The sequence below is a fragment of the Antechinus flavipes genome, chromosome 1 (genome assembly GCF_016432865.1).
Source record: "Antechinus flavipes isolate AdamAnt ecotype Samford, QLD, Australia chromosome 1, AdamAnt_v2, whole genome shotgun sequence".
Lineage (NCBI taxonomy): Eukaryota > Metazoa > Chordata > Mammalia > Dasyuromorphia > Dasyuridae > Antechinus > Antechinus flavipes.
The window spans coordinates 492,819,910-492,837,616 of record NC_067398.1 but is presented as its reverse complement, the minus strand read 5'-3'; the positions used below and the strand labels follow the sequence as shown (position 1 = coordinate 492,837,616).

Here is a 17,707-nt window from a genome sequence, read left to right as displayed (position 1 = left end):
GCTTTTTATTGTACATTTACTTTTATCAGATTGTAAAATATGAAAACTTATTAAATAGTTCTATGTCTAAATTACCCTTTTATTACTTTTTATCATTCTTCCTTAGTTGCAAGATATATATTATACATTGACAACTTTATTAAAATGCAGATTTTAATATATTTAATGTTTCTTTTGTATTCATTGTAAAATGATTTGCATATTATGTCAGCATCTGAAGAACCAAATGAAAAGAGGAAATATTATAAGAATGATTTAAAATTAATGCAGTCAACCCAGATGTCTAATATTTAATAAAAAATTCCCTCTGCATTTTGCTTGTTTTGATATAAAAAGATAGTTCTGAAGACCAAAATCTTTCATGGGGGTTATTATTGATTACAAGGCCTTATTGCTTCTAGCAAAAAAAATATTAAAAAATAAGCACACAAAGGCAGACGGAAAACACAATAATAATTATTTCTTGGATAATGAAAGACAACTAGCATTTCTTCAATAACTAGAAGATGGGGATAACACAGGCCAACAAGCAGATTATTAAATGTTAGAAGGGTAATGCAAGGTATTACATGTACTAAGTCAACCAGGATCAAAGGAAAATGGAAGACTTTCACCAGAGCCAGATTTTTTAATCGTGTATTTTGTTCTTAAAGTTCAAGAGGTGGCCCACCATTTCTTCCTTTTTATAAAAGCTTCAACAGCCTGAACTTCCTTAGCTAAACAGAACCTGGACTTGGAGGTGAGCATAGACAAAGCAACTTGTAAAAACTGGAAACAGGAAAAGTGATAAATGATTATGGTAAATGCTGAAAGATTTATGAGCAACAAAGAGAAGACAAACAAGAATGCAAGCCAGCTACTCAGCTAAGCAAGTTATACATAAAATTACTTTACTTTCATATCTATCAAATTAGCAAGTACTTACTGTTATTTCTCTTGCCTTCTTATTATCAACTCAGAGAACATTAGGGTGATTTCAAAATTAGTCATAAAACCTCTATTCATCCTTTTCTAGTGCTTCCTTTCCGAATGAATAGAAAAAAAAGGGGGAGGAGAAAATCCTTCACTCATGATCGAAATTTTTTCTTTACAAAAGTAAACTGAACAAAATGTAGAATGTAGAAAATTAATTAATTAACAATTAATTTAAAAATAAAAAAGTCCTGAATGACTCCAGCTCACTCACAAGTTACAATATTCACATGAAAGTCAGAGCTGGCTGCTTTTATGTAAACAAATTCCAAGTCTGCTTTCTTTAAGGTAACAAGATTTTTACTAGATTATCAACCTCTTGCTTATCCACAGGAAACAGATGAGGATCTATTCCTTTCCTGCATCTAGAAACTGATGACAACACCATCTCACTATCAATGCCAGATGGCAACCATCGAACTCTGAGAAAACAACCAAACACCATTCTTGGATTCCTGCCCACTGCAACAATGCTTTTCAATACAAGTTGAAAACCGCATGATTTTGCATCCTTTCTCTTATGACTTTGTAGCCTAAGATGTAACTAACATAGAATTGGGCCTAATCACTACCATTAGAATAAACAACATGCTACACATGCAGATAGTTCATGCTTACAAGCTCAGGACATGCATGACCACTCAGCATTCAGCATGCAGTAAAAATAAGAGAGAAAAAAAAAAGTGATGATGATTCTAGCAGTTGATCTAATTCCCATAAAGAAAACAACATGCTACTGAAAGCTGATATCAACTAAAACAAATCCAAGATTTTTTTTTCTTTTTCTTAAGTTGACACTGCTAGCTACTGAATTTGCGGACACATTGGGTATAAATCTACTAACTTTCAAGTTTGTCTGTTAGACTTAAATCCTGTCATTTCCCTTAAAATATTTTTCAGACACATCTCCTTTTTACATTCAGAGAAAACAGTGAATCAGAATTTGTCATGCAACTGAGCTGGAAGGATATGCCATTGCTACTAGGCCTACAAATTTAATAAGTGAATTTATTATACAACTGCACATCCCATGCAGGCATGATATATTATTACATAAATGTGTAAGAGAATGTATAGCAATGGGCGGTTATAAATAGTGCACAATCACCAGCACAATGCTTAAATCATTTTCTCATTTGTGGCCTAGACCTGCCTTTACCTATTACATAACTATTTTCTTTTGCTTATAAATCTCAACCACATGTCAAGTGAGCCTGATGGTTAGCCAGTCCAAGATTCTGACTAAAGGATACAGGGGCCCTTTTATCCCATGTTCCGACTCCCTTAGATTTTGAATTTTCACTTACTTTTACCTAGTGTACCACAATAAAAAGATAATCAAATTTAGATTCAGAAGACCTTTTTTGTATCCTCTTTCTGCTCTTTATTACCTACGTGTTGATGAGAAATCATTTCAGTATCTGACCTTATTTTTTCTCATCTATAAAATAAAGAGTTAGATCAGATTAGTGACTAGAAAAGGATTTGGAGCTAATCTTGCATAAACCTCTCACTCTTATAGTTAAGATACAAGAAAACTGAAGCACAGAGAATTTAAATACTTGATCTAATGCCACCCAATCAATACAAGAAAGAAGTAGGACTTTAACGCAATCTTCTGACCCTGGATCTATTTCTACTTCCAGTTCTTTTAGTGATCTATAAGGTTTCTTCTAGTTGTAAATCCTTAGATCTTCTTCCTAAAAAGTGCTGGAGAAGGTAGACTAAGTTCCAAGAGCTGATATATCTTTACAATTAAAATTTCTTTTAAAATCGTATGTGTGTATGAATTAATTCTAAAATAATTTGATGTACCAATATAGTTTTGTAAAGCAGGAAATGGCACTAGAGAAAAGTTTATCCTACATTAAATATATAATCCTTAAAAACTGAGTTCTGTGTTGTTGTTGTTTTTTAATTAAGTCAACTATCACATTTTACTAGCACAATCAATGGGTCTTTTCTCCAAGTGAAACATAAGGGAGTTACTTTCTAAACTTCCACTGGGGTTAAGTAACCTGTACATACTAAGAGGATATTAGACCCTCCTAATGCCTCTTTTGCCAAAAGTTTCTTACGGAATAACCGGGCTCTTGAAAGAGATTCTGGATATGTTCCCATAAACTTCTAGGTTCTCACCAGGTTGACCACATCCACATTACTGATGTAAATTCCAGGGATCACAAGCTCCTTCTTTTTAAGAAAAGGAGAAACACTGGAAGATTTCTTACCATTCTATTTTCTCAAACAACATTACTTTTCCCCCTTTCACACTCGCTAAGTGCTACTTACTGGGAATGCCTTTTTTGTTATGGCAAACATTCTGCATTTCAGTGTGAAGCACTTAGCATGTCCATGTTAAATTTTAATTTTTGGAACTAATAACTTCACACTAGTTGACTCTAGGAGAGCTGTAGCTCTCACAGCTGAAAAACTTTGCTGGAAACCAGGCTGCAAGACCTAAAAGTCTATTTAAAGATGTAAATGTGTGTGAATAGTTAGTGCAGATGTTTTTCTACAGCAACTGTACTTGCTGAGTTTCACCATTTCCATAAAGCACATTAAAACAAGTGTGTGAACACTCAGAGATGAAAGTATCAAACACTCTTGAGACTTTGAGTGGAAAGTAGAGCTGCCTGACTTTTCTCCAAGCAGACAGGAATGCCCATGATTCAGCAGCCTGAGTAAATAAAAGAGGTCCTTATTCCCTAATTTTGCTGGCTGGCCACACTGCAGCAGTCTCTGTGCTGCTGCCAAAGGGGATGCAAATCTGGAACTACACCCAGCAGCTGAAGGACTGTCTTTGTTAGCCAGCCAGGCTTTCCTGACCATCTCCTGGCAACAAAACTGCCATATCCTGCAAGGAAGACCTCCATCTCAGGCTTGATAGTTCTCTAGTCTGCCTAATAGGACTAAACAACAGATTTTGCCTGGTCTGTGTTGGAGGAGGACAGCTGGAAACTCAGTTAGGAGCAGAGCAACACCTGTGCAGTCATATTTATAGGGGAAAGTGCTCACTAACAGAAAAGTAAAGTAATACCAGAAGGAGTTATTCCATAGGAAAAAAAAAGGAATAAAAAAAATCACAGGAACACAAAGCATCTCTGTGGTGTGTCGCCAGTTTCTCATGTGCCAACCTTAGTAGTAGTGAATGAAGAGTTAGAGATCTGAAAGTGATTTTATCACTGGTGCTGCTGACCGATTTAACAGGCTGTCCAAAAAAAAGGGCCCTCAGTCATCAAAAGACTACGTGACCTAGTCACTTTTGCTTTGAAGGGGCAGAAGTTAAAAAAAAGTGGGGGAGGGGGACAGGACACCAGTACACTTGGGTATATAAATAATAGGCAAGAGTAGTCAAAAATGAAATTAAGAACAAAGGATAGGAAGTCATTCAAAAGATACAAGATTCTAAATGAATTTTCCCTTCACTTACTTGTCTAGTTTATTCGCCATAAGCTTACTGCAGATGGGAACCTTCATCTGTCTACTTTCACCTATATTGCTGAAATACCATTGATTCTCTAAATATTTTTTAACAATATCGAAATGATACAGATTCGTAAGTGAGATATCATTCTAAAAGTTTTTTAAGGGTACTTACAAGCAGTTTCTGGACACTCGGAAGAAACATAAGCACGTCCAGATCTTCAGATAGCTAAGCCTAGGAAAGCCAGCCTCACTGAGATTCTACTACTACCTGAACTGGTTTGATGTAACGGCAGAGTAGTTTCTTAACTGTCCTTTAGGGACTAAGTATCATGTGTGTGCAAGTGCTCCACAGCAAGGATTCCTTAACAGGGACAGGATTTACATCAATAGTGACTTTTCAAGGGAATCAGAGAAATCGTGACAAATCCTGCTATTTTCTTGAAAATGCCATAGTTACAGAAAGAATCTTGAGTCAAGAGAATCCTAAACCTTCACTTCCAGCTTCATAAATGGCTTAGAGAGTGACCTGGCCAAGTCATTTAATCCATCCCTCCCTAGGTTTGTCTACCTGCAATATGAAGATAATAATTCTTGTTCCTTACCCTCTGAGGCATTATGAAGATTAGTTAATGTTTCTCAGGTCCCTAGACAAAAAATATATATAAACAAAAAGGTGTACTTAATATGTGCTGTATGTGACTGTGGGGATGTTTGCATGTATACAGCATAGATATATTATTTTTTTAAAGTTTCCTTCCCCTGTGGGAATCCACTGGAAATTAGTTTTCTATAAAATAGTACAGTATTGGCATAAATGGTCCAGCAGAAATGCCTGCAGTGGTGTAAACATTTACCCATGTGGATACTGGTAGCACAGAAATTAAACATGACTAGGTGGAGATGTCTAAAAATTCATTGAACTAAAAACCAAGCTGACTGTTTTCACAAGTCTCCAATTATTGGATACAATTCCTTACAGAAAGGTAAATGTTAAGGGAGGGACAAGTGTTTTGACATAAGATCCTAATGCTGACCATATAATGTCAAATATCTCTTATTTCTCCATAAAACATTAGCACAAAAGTCAGTAGTATATATTGAATATCAAAGCAAAATTTGTCAGAAGTAACAAAATAAGTGTTAATCAAGAGGTACAAGACCCAAATAGATTTCTAGACATTAAAATATTGGTGCTTTCCTTCCCCTTGGCTGGGAGTGAAACTATATTTTATAACACCTAATATAACTGCTGTATATTATTTTCATACTGGACAGGGTTTGCATTACTTCTTTGGCTAATTGGCTACAGAACCACCTTAAAAATAAGATAAGAACTCTCAGGAGGATATATAGGTGTGAACAAATGCTAAATGAGGAAGTTAAGCATTGTACAAAAAGAACAATATGATGAGATATCTGTTTAATAGATATGTAACAGGAAGATTTACAAAAATACTCAAATGCTACTATGATCTCAATTAAATCAGAACACTTTGAATGTCATCTAACAGAGTTAAATATCCTATTTTAATGCTGGAAATATTTAAAGTTCAAAATGCTGCTAACAAAAACTAATGTTTTATTACACAATTTTCTTCATTTACCTTCCATTGTAACTTTAATAATAAAAACATCACTTCTTTCTTCTTATCAGTTCCTATCAATGGTCCCTTGTTGAAATCACTCATTTATCTCATAACTTATTTCACTACTTGAAAACAAATACTGTGGCATAGGCATCCAAATAAGAAATATGAACTTTAAAAAATTATTCATAATTTATACATGCTAAAAATCTAACAGTATTTCTAAACTGCTGTGGGAAGATCTATTAAACACATCAGCAATTAGGTTATATTCAATGAAGTGGAGAAATGTAATAAGATTTGACATTAAGGATAGCATTTGAGGCTAAGCTGGACAGAGATTTTGTGTGTGTGTGTGTGTGTGTGTGTGTGCGCGTGTGTGTGTATGTGTGTGTTGTGTTAATGCATTGTCTTTGGACAGATTCCTGCTATTACATTTGGAAATTCCTTTTTAACAGTTGACAGTGTTAAAAGATGCAAGTGAGAGAGAGGGTTTCGTATTGTAGAACACTATTAATGCTTAAGATGAACCTATCTAAATAGTGAACATTCCTCTATTCCTCCTTTAAGGTAACCCCTGCTTTTAGCTCTATTATATCTCCTTCACCAGACACATTGCTATTATGTATGTAGAAAAGAGTATAAATGTTTTGCTTGCTGTTGCTTAAAGTTCATTTGAACAGACGGCGCTCAATGAATTCCATCTTCCCCAGCCAAATTAAATAGAAAACAGTGCATTCTTAAGCAGTTCACATTTAACTCCACCTCTCAAATCAAAGGAAAAAGCTGATGTGAAACCAGTTAGAGAGCAGTCATCATCCAATTCATTTAAGGAAATCACGATGTGCTTCTGAAAGCCAGAGAGAAGGAAAAGTAATCTACAATTGTTTGGGTGGGCACTATTTCTTTCCTTTGTTTTTTTTTTTTTCTTTAAAACTATCATCACTGCCCTCATACACAGCTAAGAAAACTGGCTGGCATATAGTAGGTGTCTCACTGATAAGCATAGTGTGCTGTCCTGGAAAGAATATATAAAACTGGGATCCAGGAAACCTGGATTCAAATCCCAGATCTGGCACACAACATCTTGCTCTATACCCTGAGACAAAATGCTTAACTTAGTTGAGATTCAGCTTTCTGAGTCAAACTGCTATACAATGTGTGTTTAATAGTAAAAATCATTTATCATACAACTTATTTGCAGAATTTGTTTATTTGATGACTTTGGAGGTTATGAATAATTTAACTTACATATTTTTTTTCTACTGGCATTTATATTTTTGGGACATTCTAACATCTCAAGTTGTTTTACCAGGAGAAGCCATAGGATATAATGAAAGAGAATTCTAAGAGAAAGAGGACTTGGGTGCTGGTATTCTTTGTAAACATAGACAAAACACTTAACTTCTAGCTTAGGTGCCTCATCTATGAAAGGGGAATAATAGTATGTGCACTAAACTGACAGGGTTGTTAGGAGTTCAAGCAAGCTGATGAATGTAAAGTGTTTTGTATTTATGTAACCATATAGAAGTCTAAATACATTTTTCTTCCTACTAAATCAAAATCAGAGAATATATTTACTAATCAAACATAAAGTTCAAACTGTAGCTGTTACAATAAAAAAAAATACAAAGAAACAGAACAATTATATGTGATCCCTCAAATGCCATATATTTTCCAAACAGCAAAAACGCCAACAAAGCCTATTCTGATTCTTGATTTTTAAAAATAGGATGATAATTACCTTCCCCTTCAGAGTTATAAAATACTTGGTTTTACACCTCTCTCAAATGCACTTATCGTGTAATATTGGGTATTATCTTCACTTGTGTTTGCATAGCATTCCCTCTACCCCCACTAAACTATAAAATCCATGAGGGCAGGAATCAGCATCTTAGCTAAACTCCATATCTTGATTCTGTGATGTTTAACTCAGGGCTCTGCACAATTAATAAATGTAGAATAAATGATTTCAGTAGCAGTTTGTACAGATATCACTGAACACATTGCCTGCTGTACAGCACTTATGTAATTCTACTCTATCACTGCTGAATTGGTTCTTAAGCAGTCACAAACACTGTCATTTTCTACCAGGGATCACAAAATTTCTATTCACATACTTCCTTTTTATAGAAAGTCCCTGTACCTACAATGCTGGCATCTGGCTCTGTTCTTATGAGGTATTTTACTTGTTGGGAAACTTTTTGAGTTAAGTTTCTAATGTGATTCAAACTTATACTTAGTCTGCATTGAAGAAACAACCACAATTACTGAAAAATCATGCATTAACATTTCATGTAGAAGTATTTTATTTCTATCACTGATGATTTGAAATCTCTCTTTTTTGTGGCAGCATAAAATATAGAATGTTCAAGTAGACGGTGGACTGATTAGGAGCACGTCTTCTTATAAGAAGAGCCCATATTTTTAGTATTTAAATCTGCCTTCAGCTATCATCAAAAACAAAACAAAACAAAAAAAGCAAAAAGAGCCTTCTCCCCTTACCCTCCACAAACACTCTACTCTGCAAAGCTTTGTTACATAAAGGGCTACCAAAAGCAACCAAATATAGGAGTCATTCAGGACATATCTCAGCAAAAATGGACTTGTAGAAACAAATAAAAATCTTTCTTTCTACAGGAATTTTGTTATATTGAATTTTGTTCCAAGAAGTGAGCCATCATTTGAGACCTGGGAAACTTTATATGGAGATTCTAATGAAATGGTATTGGCTGCAATAGAATTTGACCTCTGTGTATCCAAAGCAACAGTAAAGCTGACACAAGTTTTCAGCGGCTTGGAAAAGGCCACTACGTTATATACTCCATTATAGGCAAAGCCCCTAGAGGATGTAGAGGTGTTGAAAGGGCTAAAAATTAATTAATGACCAATTAGTAGCCCCTGTGGATTCATTCTGAAGCAAAGTGATAAATACAATTTGCTAATGTAGAAAAGGCCAATACAGACAACTAGAGAAAGTAGGCATTCTTCATTTCCTGTTACTATTATTACAAAAACAATAGCAACAACAAATAACAACAATCATTGGCATTTTTCAGAGCTATTATTCACTTTTCCAGTGTACTTCTTACCAAGATGTGGTGTTTGGAAGCGCTGATAGTTTTCTTAGAAATAAAGAGGTCAAACACAAAATATTAATGGAACTCAACAAAGGTCATTGGATTAAAAGTTATGCAAACCAGTAAATCAATCTCCTGACTAGGCAACTGAAGTGTTATTTTCATTTTATAAAAGTCAAATTTACAAATTGACTTTTATAAAATGAAAATTCCAATTTACAAAATTAAAGAAAAAGCATTTTGTGAATTTCCCAAAGTCTTTACTACTTCCCCCCTTCCCTGCTATTTTTGTTTTGCTCAATTTACTATTTACAAGTAGTTTCACATAAAGTATAGATAGACCTAAAACTTTCATTGGACTATATGGCTACTTGTTAATAGTTCTGATGATATATTTGATATAACTACAATTTAAAAGATGGACTATAGATAGTCGTGGATTTCATTCACTTTGAGAATAACTGAATTATTTATATTGATGGCAAAATGTGAAATGATTTCTCAAACACTGTAGGACATTTCTTGTAACAAAAATGTTAATAATAATACTAGCTTGCAGCTTTGTAGGAACAAATTGCCAGGTAGTTTCTTAATTAAAGCTCTCAACACCTTTTTAAGGTAGACTCTATGATCCTTCTTTTTAGTGAAGGAAAAAAATGCATCTCAGAAAGGTTGTATTTTACTCAATTTATCACAGAAAGACAATATCAGTTAGAATGGGGACTCTGATATCTCCGGGAAGGACCGCAAAAACATTTTTAAGTAATGAGAACTTTCTATTTGATAAAAGTGAAAAAATCTAAGTGTTAAAAGGGGGCAGAGCACAGGTCTTGGAATCAGGAAAGGCAAATTTATCCTTAAATATTTATTAGCTAAGAGATACTGGACAAATCAATCAATATTTTTTGACTTAGTTTCCTCAACTGTAAAAAAAAAAAATAGCATCCTAAAATGTGAGAGGATCAAACAAGATAATATATGTAAAGCCCTTAGCATTGTCCTTAGCATACAATTGGTACAATATAAATGCTTCTTCTTTTCTACTTGCCCTTCCTTTTCTATTCCCCAAAACAGACAATAACAAAGCTTATTCTCATCAAAACCCATCATAATGAGGCTAGAGAACCTCTGCCTGGTTCATTAATACTACTTCATGCTGAAGCCTTTGGCCCATAGTCTAAAAACACAGTAGAAAATGAATGGATAAAGTAATATCCAATTAAAATGAGTATGTTCCATGTTTAACATATGTTGGATTACTTGCCATCCAGCAAAGGGGTTGAGGGAAGGGAGGAAGAAAAAAATTTTTGGAACACAAGGTTTTGTAAAGGTGAATGTTGAAAATTATCTATGCATGTGTTTTGAAAATAAAAGGCTTTATATAAAAAAAGATATTTGAAGACAGCCTTTATATTATGAAAAAAAAATGAGTGTGCCCATTTCATTTTTTACTAAGGAAAACTGGAGTAATACCAGTAAGGATTAACATCAGTCCTTTAGAGTCAACCACTATTGCTTAAGCAAACAGTGAAAATTGTGAACTAGAAATTTACAGGTCATTTATTCATTCATAACAGACATTTAAGTGTCAACTATGCACTGGTGCTATACTAGGAAATATGAAGCCCCCTTTCTCCACTTGAAAGTATAAAGACATGGAAAGGTCAAATAGAGTTATTTATACTCATACTACCATCTGCTCTCAAGACATGATAGCATGAAGTCCACAAACAGTAACAAGTTCTAGATGTTGGTTTTTATTCCTCACCCACATAAAGTCACAGACACTGTGATACTGATTAACTCAATACTGATCATTTAAAAAGAGAATGTTGATTAACAGATCTTTAGCATAACTTCTTTTCACTTGAGATTTCAATGTTTTTCTCTGAAGGCCTATTAAACAAGCAAAATACAGCATTGATTCTATTTGGTATATTGCAACGTGAGCTACAGAAGCCTCATGAAAAACTGACTTTAATATCTAAGTGGATATAATATAAATGGGTATGACTAAAATTGCCATAGAGAGGAAAGGGAATTTGGAGTTATTAATATCATTTTCTTACACTATCCTATGAAACAGAAATTTGAGAATTGAAAGAGACAATTGGAAATATTCTTATTTAAATTCTCATTTTAAAGATGAGGAAATTGAGGATCAGATTGGTTGTTTAGTTTTCCCAAGGTTATAAAACTACTTAGAAAGAGAGCATGGATTAGAACCCAAGTATTAAACCAAAGTGTGTTGGTCCTCTGTTCTGGGCCTCTTTGTGTCTTTTTTTTTTCTTCTTTTAGGTTAAAGCAAGTAAAGTTATGATCTTGTGAGCTTTGAAAATTCAGGAGAATGAGTTACTAGAATTCAGAAGCTGAAGGCAAAACTAGTAATTTGAGGGATTCACATAGTGAGAATGTGATATATGTAAGAGAATATTACTGTGCTATAAGAAATTATAATAAAGATGATTTCTCAGAATCCTATACAGTATGAACTGATGTGAAGCAAAGTTAGCAGAACCAGGAGAATAATTTAACAAGGTTCAAAATAGTGTAAAGAAAAACACATTTTTCTTCAAAGTGGAGCCAAGAAGGCAAGGTAAAGGCAAGAATTTGTTCAGTTCTCTCTCAAGTTCCTTCAAATACATTTAAATAAGGACTCTAAAAAAAATTCTAGAATGGCAAAATTTACAAAAAGACAGAATGAAACAATTTCCTAGCCCAAAAGATCAGCAGGAAAGATTTGTTGCATCAAACTGGCACAGGCTGTTTCAGCACAGTCCCAGCTCAGGAAACCAGGAGCAAATCTTGGGAGCCATTGAATCAGCAGGGAGAGCAGCTGCTTCCAGAGTTCTCAGTCCATAGACTGTGTAAGGGGGTGTCAAACAAATGGTCAGAAAGCAATCAGAGGGATCACTTTACAATCACTGAGGCAAAACTCGGTTGCTTTGCCATACTCATATCTGAGTCATACTTCTGAGTGGCTATCCCAGGGCAAGGAGAAATGCTAGTATACCAGAGCTTGTGACCACAGTGAAAGTAGGACCTTCCTCACAGTTTCAGGACAGAAAAGAGGGCTTGTGGCACACAGCAGGAGAGTAGTAAGCACCTCTCCATAAGTCATATCCTCTTGGAAGAACTGAAAACTTACAAGTCTCTGAAAGTTTTCTCTAAAAACAGCTGCACTAAACCTCTGAATCTTGGGACAGTATACCCTCCATCCTGGAAGCAGAGCCCTATTTTAACAAAGAGTTAAAAGTCAAGTAATTGTCTGGGAATATGAGCAAATAGTCAGAAAAAATTCTGACTAAAGAAAGTTATTAGGATCACACAAAAGATCAAAATGTATCCCCAGAATAAGATTATAAAGTCAAAACTCCTACATCAAAAACCTCTAAGAAAATATAAATTAGTCTTAGGCCATGGAAGAGCTCAAAAAATATTTTGAAAAAAAATAAGAGTGTTAGAGGAAAAACTGGAAAGAGAAATGAGTGACACAAGAAAATTATGAAAAATGAGTCAATAGCTTGGTAAAGGAGACACACACACACATACACACACACAAATAAACTGCAGAATAAACACTTTAAAAAATAGACTAGGGTGAATATTAAAGGAGATACAAAAAGCCAAGGAGGAGAAGAATTTCTCACAAAGTAGCAATTGGCCAAATGGAAGGAGAGACACAAAAAAATTCACTAAAGAAAAAAAACCTTAAAAAGTAGAATTGGCCAAATGGAAAAGGAAGTATAAAAAATCATTGAAGAAAATAATTCCTTAAAAATTAGAATTGAGCAAATGGAAGCCTATGACTTTATGAGAAACTAAGAAACAATAAAACAAAACCAAAAGAATGAAAAAATAAAAGACAATGTGTATCTTAATGGAAAAACAACTGATCCAGAAAATAGATCCAGGAGAAATAATTTTAAAATTGACTACGATCAAAATCATGAATTTTTTTTTTTTTAAATAGAGCCTTGACATCATCCTTCAAAAAATTATGAAGGAAAACTGCCTAGAATCAGAAGGTAAATAATGTAAAACAAAATTGAAAGAATCCACCAGTCATCTCCTGAAAGAGACTGCAAATGAAAACTTCCAAGAATATTATAGCCAAATTCCAAAGCCTTCAGGTCAAGAGAATATTACAAGCAGCCAGAAAGAAACAATTCAACTACAGGGGAGCCATAGTCAAGATAACACAAGATTCAGCAGCTTCTACTTTAAATGACTGGAGGGTTTGGAATATGATATTCCAAAGAGCAATGGAGTTAGGATTATGACTCACTTACCCAGGAAAAGTGAGTATAATCCTCTGGGGAAGGAGGGGAGGAGATGGCCATTCAATGAAAAAGAAGACTTTCCAGAATTCTTGATGAAAAGATCAGAGCTGAATAAAAAAATTGACTTTCATGTACAAGACTCATTACAAGAGCAGTTAGAAGTGTGTATATATAGGCAGAAGAATTGAATAGGAAGGGATAATATCTTAAAAAAAAAAAGTAAAAGTAAAAGATGAGAGAGGAATGTACTGGGAAAAAGAAAAAGGAAGAGGTAGAATGGGGTAAATTATCTCAAATAAGAGAGGCAAGAAAAAGTTTTTACAATTTGGGGAAAAGATTTAGGGTTAGGAAGTAAGTGAACTTTACTCAACAAAAGTTGGCTCAAATGGCACACACACATACACTTAATTGGGAATAAAAACCTATCTCACTCTATGGGAAACTAGAAGGGAAAGGGAATAAGAGAAGAGAGAGATGATAGAAGAGGAAATAGAATGGTGGGAAATAGAAATAAAAAAATTTAATAATAAAAAAAATTTTTCAAGTAAGTTTCTCTGATAAAGACCTCATTTCTCAAACATATAAGAAAATGGAGTCAAATTTCTAAAAATAAGAGCTATTCCCTAATTGATAAATGACCAAAAGATATGAACAGTTTTTAGATGAAATAATCAAAGCTATCTATAGTCAAATGAAAAAATGCTCCAATTCACTATTGATTGGAGAAATGCAAATTTAAGCAATTTTAAAATACTATTTCATACCTATTAGATTAGCTAATAGGATAGAAAAGGAAAATAACAAATGATGAGGGGAATATAGGGAAAATTAAACATTAATGTACTGTTGGTGGAGTTGTGAATTGATTCAAGCATTCTATAGCACAATTTGGAACTATGCCCGAAAGCCTATAGAAGCATGTATGTATCCTTTGACCTAGCAATGCCACTATTGGGTCTGTAGCCCAAAAGAAAAATTTTTTAAAGCAAAAGAACTATATATACAAAAAAATGTTTCGCAGCAATTGTCTGGAGACCAAGAAATGAAAACTGAAGGAATGCACATCAACTGAAGAATGGCTAAACAAATTGTGGTAGGTGACTATGATGGATTACTATTGTGCTATAAAAATGATGAGCAAGATGCTGTCAAAAAAAAAAAAAAAAAAAACCTGGAAAGATTTTCATGAACTGATGCAAAGTGAAATGTACTATGTACAAAGTGACAGCAATATTATAAGATGATCAGATGTAAATGACATAAATATTCTCAGCAATACAATGATCCAAAATAACTATAAAAGATTTATGATAAAAAAAAAATGTCATTCATCCCTAGAGAAAGAATTGGTAGTATCTGAATGCAAATTGAAGCATACATTTTTAACTTTATTTTTTCTTGAGGATTTTTTTTTTTTTGGTCTATGTTTTCTTTATAACATGACTATTATGGAAATGTACATGATTACGCATGTCTAACCTATATTGAATAACTTGTTTTCTCAATGGGGGACATTTAGAAGGAGGGAGAGAATCTGGAACTTAAAGTTTTAAAAAAGAATGTTAAAATTGTTTTACAAATATTTGGAGAAAATAATGCTAAATAAATTTAAAAAAAAAAAAAAGAAAAAAGAAAAACAACGTTGAATGACCAAAGAACTTTAATCAACTATGACTCCAGAGGAAATATAATGAAGCTTAACTTCCTGGCAGAAAAGTGAACAGAAGGTACAGAAAAGAACACAAATATTTGAATATGGCCAATGAGTATATTTGATTGGTCCTTCCTACCTACTCTCTTCCTTTATTCCTTTGGGGGCAAAGAAGGGGGATTACAAATAGCAATTTCATGTGAACGAATTCAACCATTAGGGAAAGCAATTTGGAACTATGCCTAAAAAGTTATCAAACTGTGCATACCCTTTGATCCAGCAGTGCTACTACTAGGCTTATATCCTAAAGAGATCTTAAAGAAGGGAAAGGGACCTGTATGTGCCAAAATGTTTGTGGCAGCCCTTTTCGTAGTGGCTAGAAATTGGGAAATGAATGGATGCCCATCAATTGGAAAATGGTTGGGTAAATTGTGGTATATGAATGCTATGGAAAATTATTGTTCTGTAAGAAATGACCAGCAGAATTAATACAGAGAGGCTTGGAAAGACTTACATTCACTGATGCTGAGTGAAATAAGCAGAACCAGGAGATCATTATACACTTCAACAAGAATACTGTATGAGGATATATTCTGATGGAAGTGAATATCTTCAACAAAGAGAAGATCTAACTCAGTTCCAACTGATCAATGATGGATAGAATCAACTTGCCCAGAGAAAGAACACTGGGAAATGAATGTAAACTGTTTGCATTTTTGTTTTTCTTCCCAGGTTATATTTATCTTCTGAATCCAATTCTTCTTGTACAACAAGAGAATTGTACAAATCTGCATACACATATTGTATCTAGGATATACTTTAACATGTTTAACATGTATAAGACTGCCTACCATCTAGGGAAAGGGGTGGAGGAAGGGAAGGGAAAAGTTGAAATAGAAGTGAGTGCAAGGGACAATATTGTAAACAATTACCCATGCACATGTTCTGTCAATAAAAAGAGATAATTTAAAATAAAATAAAATAAAGTGCCACCTGGGCAAGTCACAACTTCAATTGCTCCAGCAATAAATAAATAAATAAATAAATAAAGTGTCATTAGAAAAGGAAAACAACTTGTATAATTTGTGAAGAATTGTGAATTAAGTGTGGTGTGGGGATTTGAATAAATATTAATATTCAATAGTTAGAACATCCTATTGCATTAAATTTTTATATTAAAATCTAAAAAAAAGAAAAGAAAAAGAAAAAGAAATAGTAATGCCAAATGAATAAGGAAACTACTGAAACATTTTGAAAATGTTTCCCTCACAGAAGAGAGGGAAATTGTGAAAGAAGCACAGATAAACAGGACAAGTTTGAAAGAAAATAACGTAAAAGTTATTGAATACTTTTTTAAAAGCAAGCAGAATGAAATGAGATTCAGTTTTATACTGAATCCTTAATTTGTGTTCTACTCAGTATGAAAATGCTTTTTTTCCCTAAATTCAAAAAAAATTAAATATATATAATTTAAAATCTGTATCTCGTTCTTATGTTAAGATATGCAAGGGTCTTAATATATGTAGACAGAGGTAACATCATTCAAAATCTTGTGATTTCTGATATTAAAATACAAGTCAGGAACATGTATGCTTGCCAAAGGTATTCTCCACTGCCAAGGAAGGAGAGATTTGCTATAGATGATATAGTCTTCTATATGCTATTGTTTACAGATGACATTATGCTGAATATTTCAGGCCCCAGGATATGTTAGAGCCTTTCTCAAGGAGATCAATGATTATTCACAATAGGTCAGCCTGATAACCCAGAGAGAATGGATGAAAAACATCTCTTATCTAAACTATGATATGCAGTTAGAAGGTCAGTCCACTGATTTAGTACATCAACGCATATATCTAGTATAGAAACTGCAGATGGACAATGAGCTGGGACTAGAACTGAATAGAAGGAAGACAGCAGGCTCTATTGTAATTTGGGAAATTGCACACAGTGTTTATGATTATCCCAAGCTGCGCCCTGGCATGAAAAAAAAAATAATCTTTTAGACACTAGCTTTCTCTGGGTGATATCATCTATCTGAAAATCGTGGAACATTCTAATCTTTGACAAATCAAAGATGTGTATGATTCAGAAGACAATGTTACAACTTTCTGCAAGAAACTGAAGGATATATATTCAGTATAAACCTATGGGATATCTTTCAGGAAATATATGATCAGAAAAGGTGGTAGACCATTCACATAGCAAAAGAAAATGGTCATAGGGAAGACAGCCTAACAGTTTTCCTGGTACCCAGGAAATATAAAATAGAACTGTAGGAGAGCAGAGGAACAGACTATTGGATCTATGCAAGAACCTGGATAAGACCCACATAGGATGAAGAGGCATCAAGAGCAGAAAGAATTACCTTTATCAGGTATTGAAATAAAGGAGACGAATCAAGAACCATTTTAACTAAAATTTACACAATTTGTGTGTTATATTATCCAGCATCTAACAAAATTTGTAAGGATTTGAGTAGCAAAGAAACAGGTTTTGCTGAAGTGGATTCATTGAAGTTCTAAGATAAAAAGATTAAATGCCTTAACTTCTACTCTGAACTGAGTTAACCTACTTTACCAGGAGTCTCTTAGTTACTCTTAACAACTCTTCTTATTCTCTCTGCTACATCCACAATGAAGTCTTTCCTGTGACTTTTCCCCCTACTTTTTCCTGACTCCAGACTTTCTCCCATTCTACAAATAA

The 17,707-nt window shown here is 33.9% G+C and overlaps 1 protein-coding gene across 5 annotated transcripts in view; it reads right to left on the bottom strand.

The window, feature by feature from the left end:
• ZNF521 (zinc finger protein 521) overlaps positions 1-17,707 on the bottom strand; it is a 348,951-nt gene that overhangs the window by 205,823 nt on the left and 125,421 nt on the right. The gene's annotated exons all lie outside the window — the stretch shown is intronic.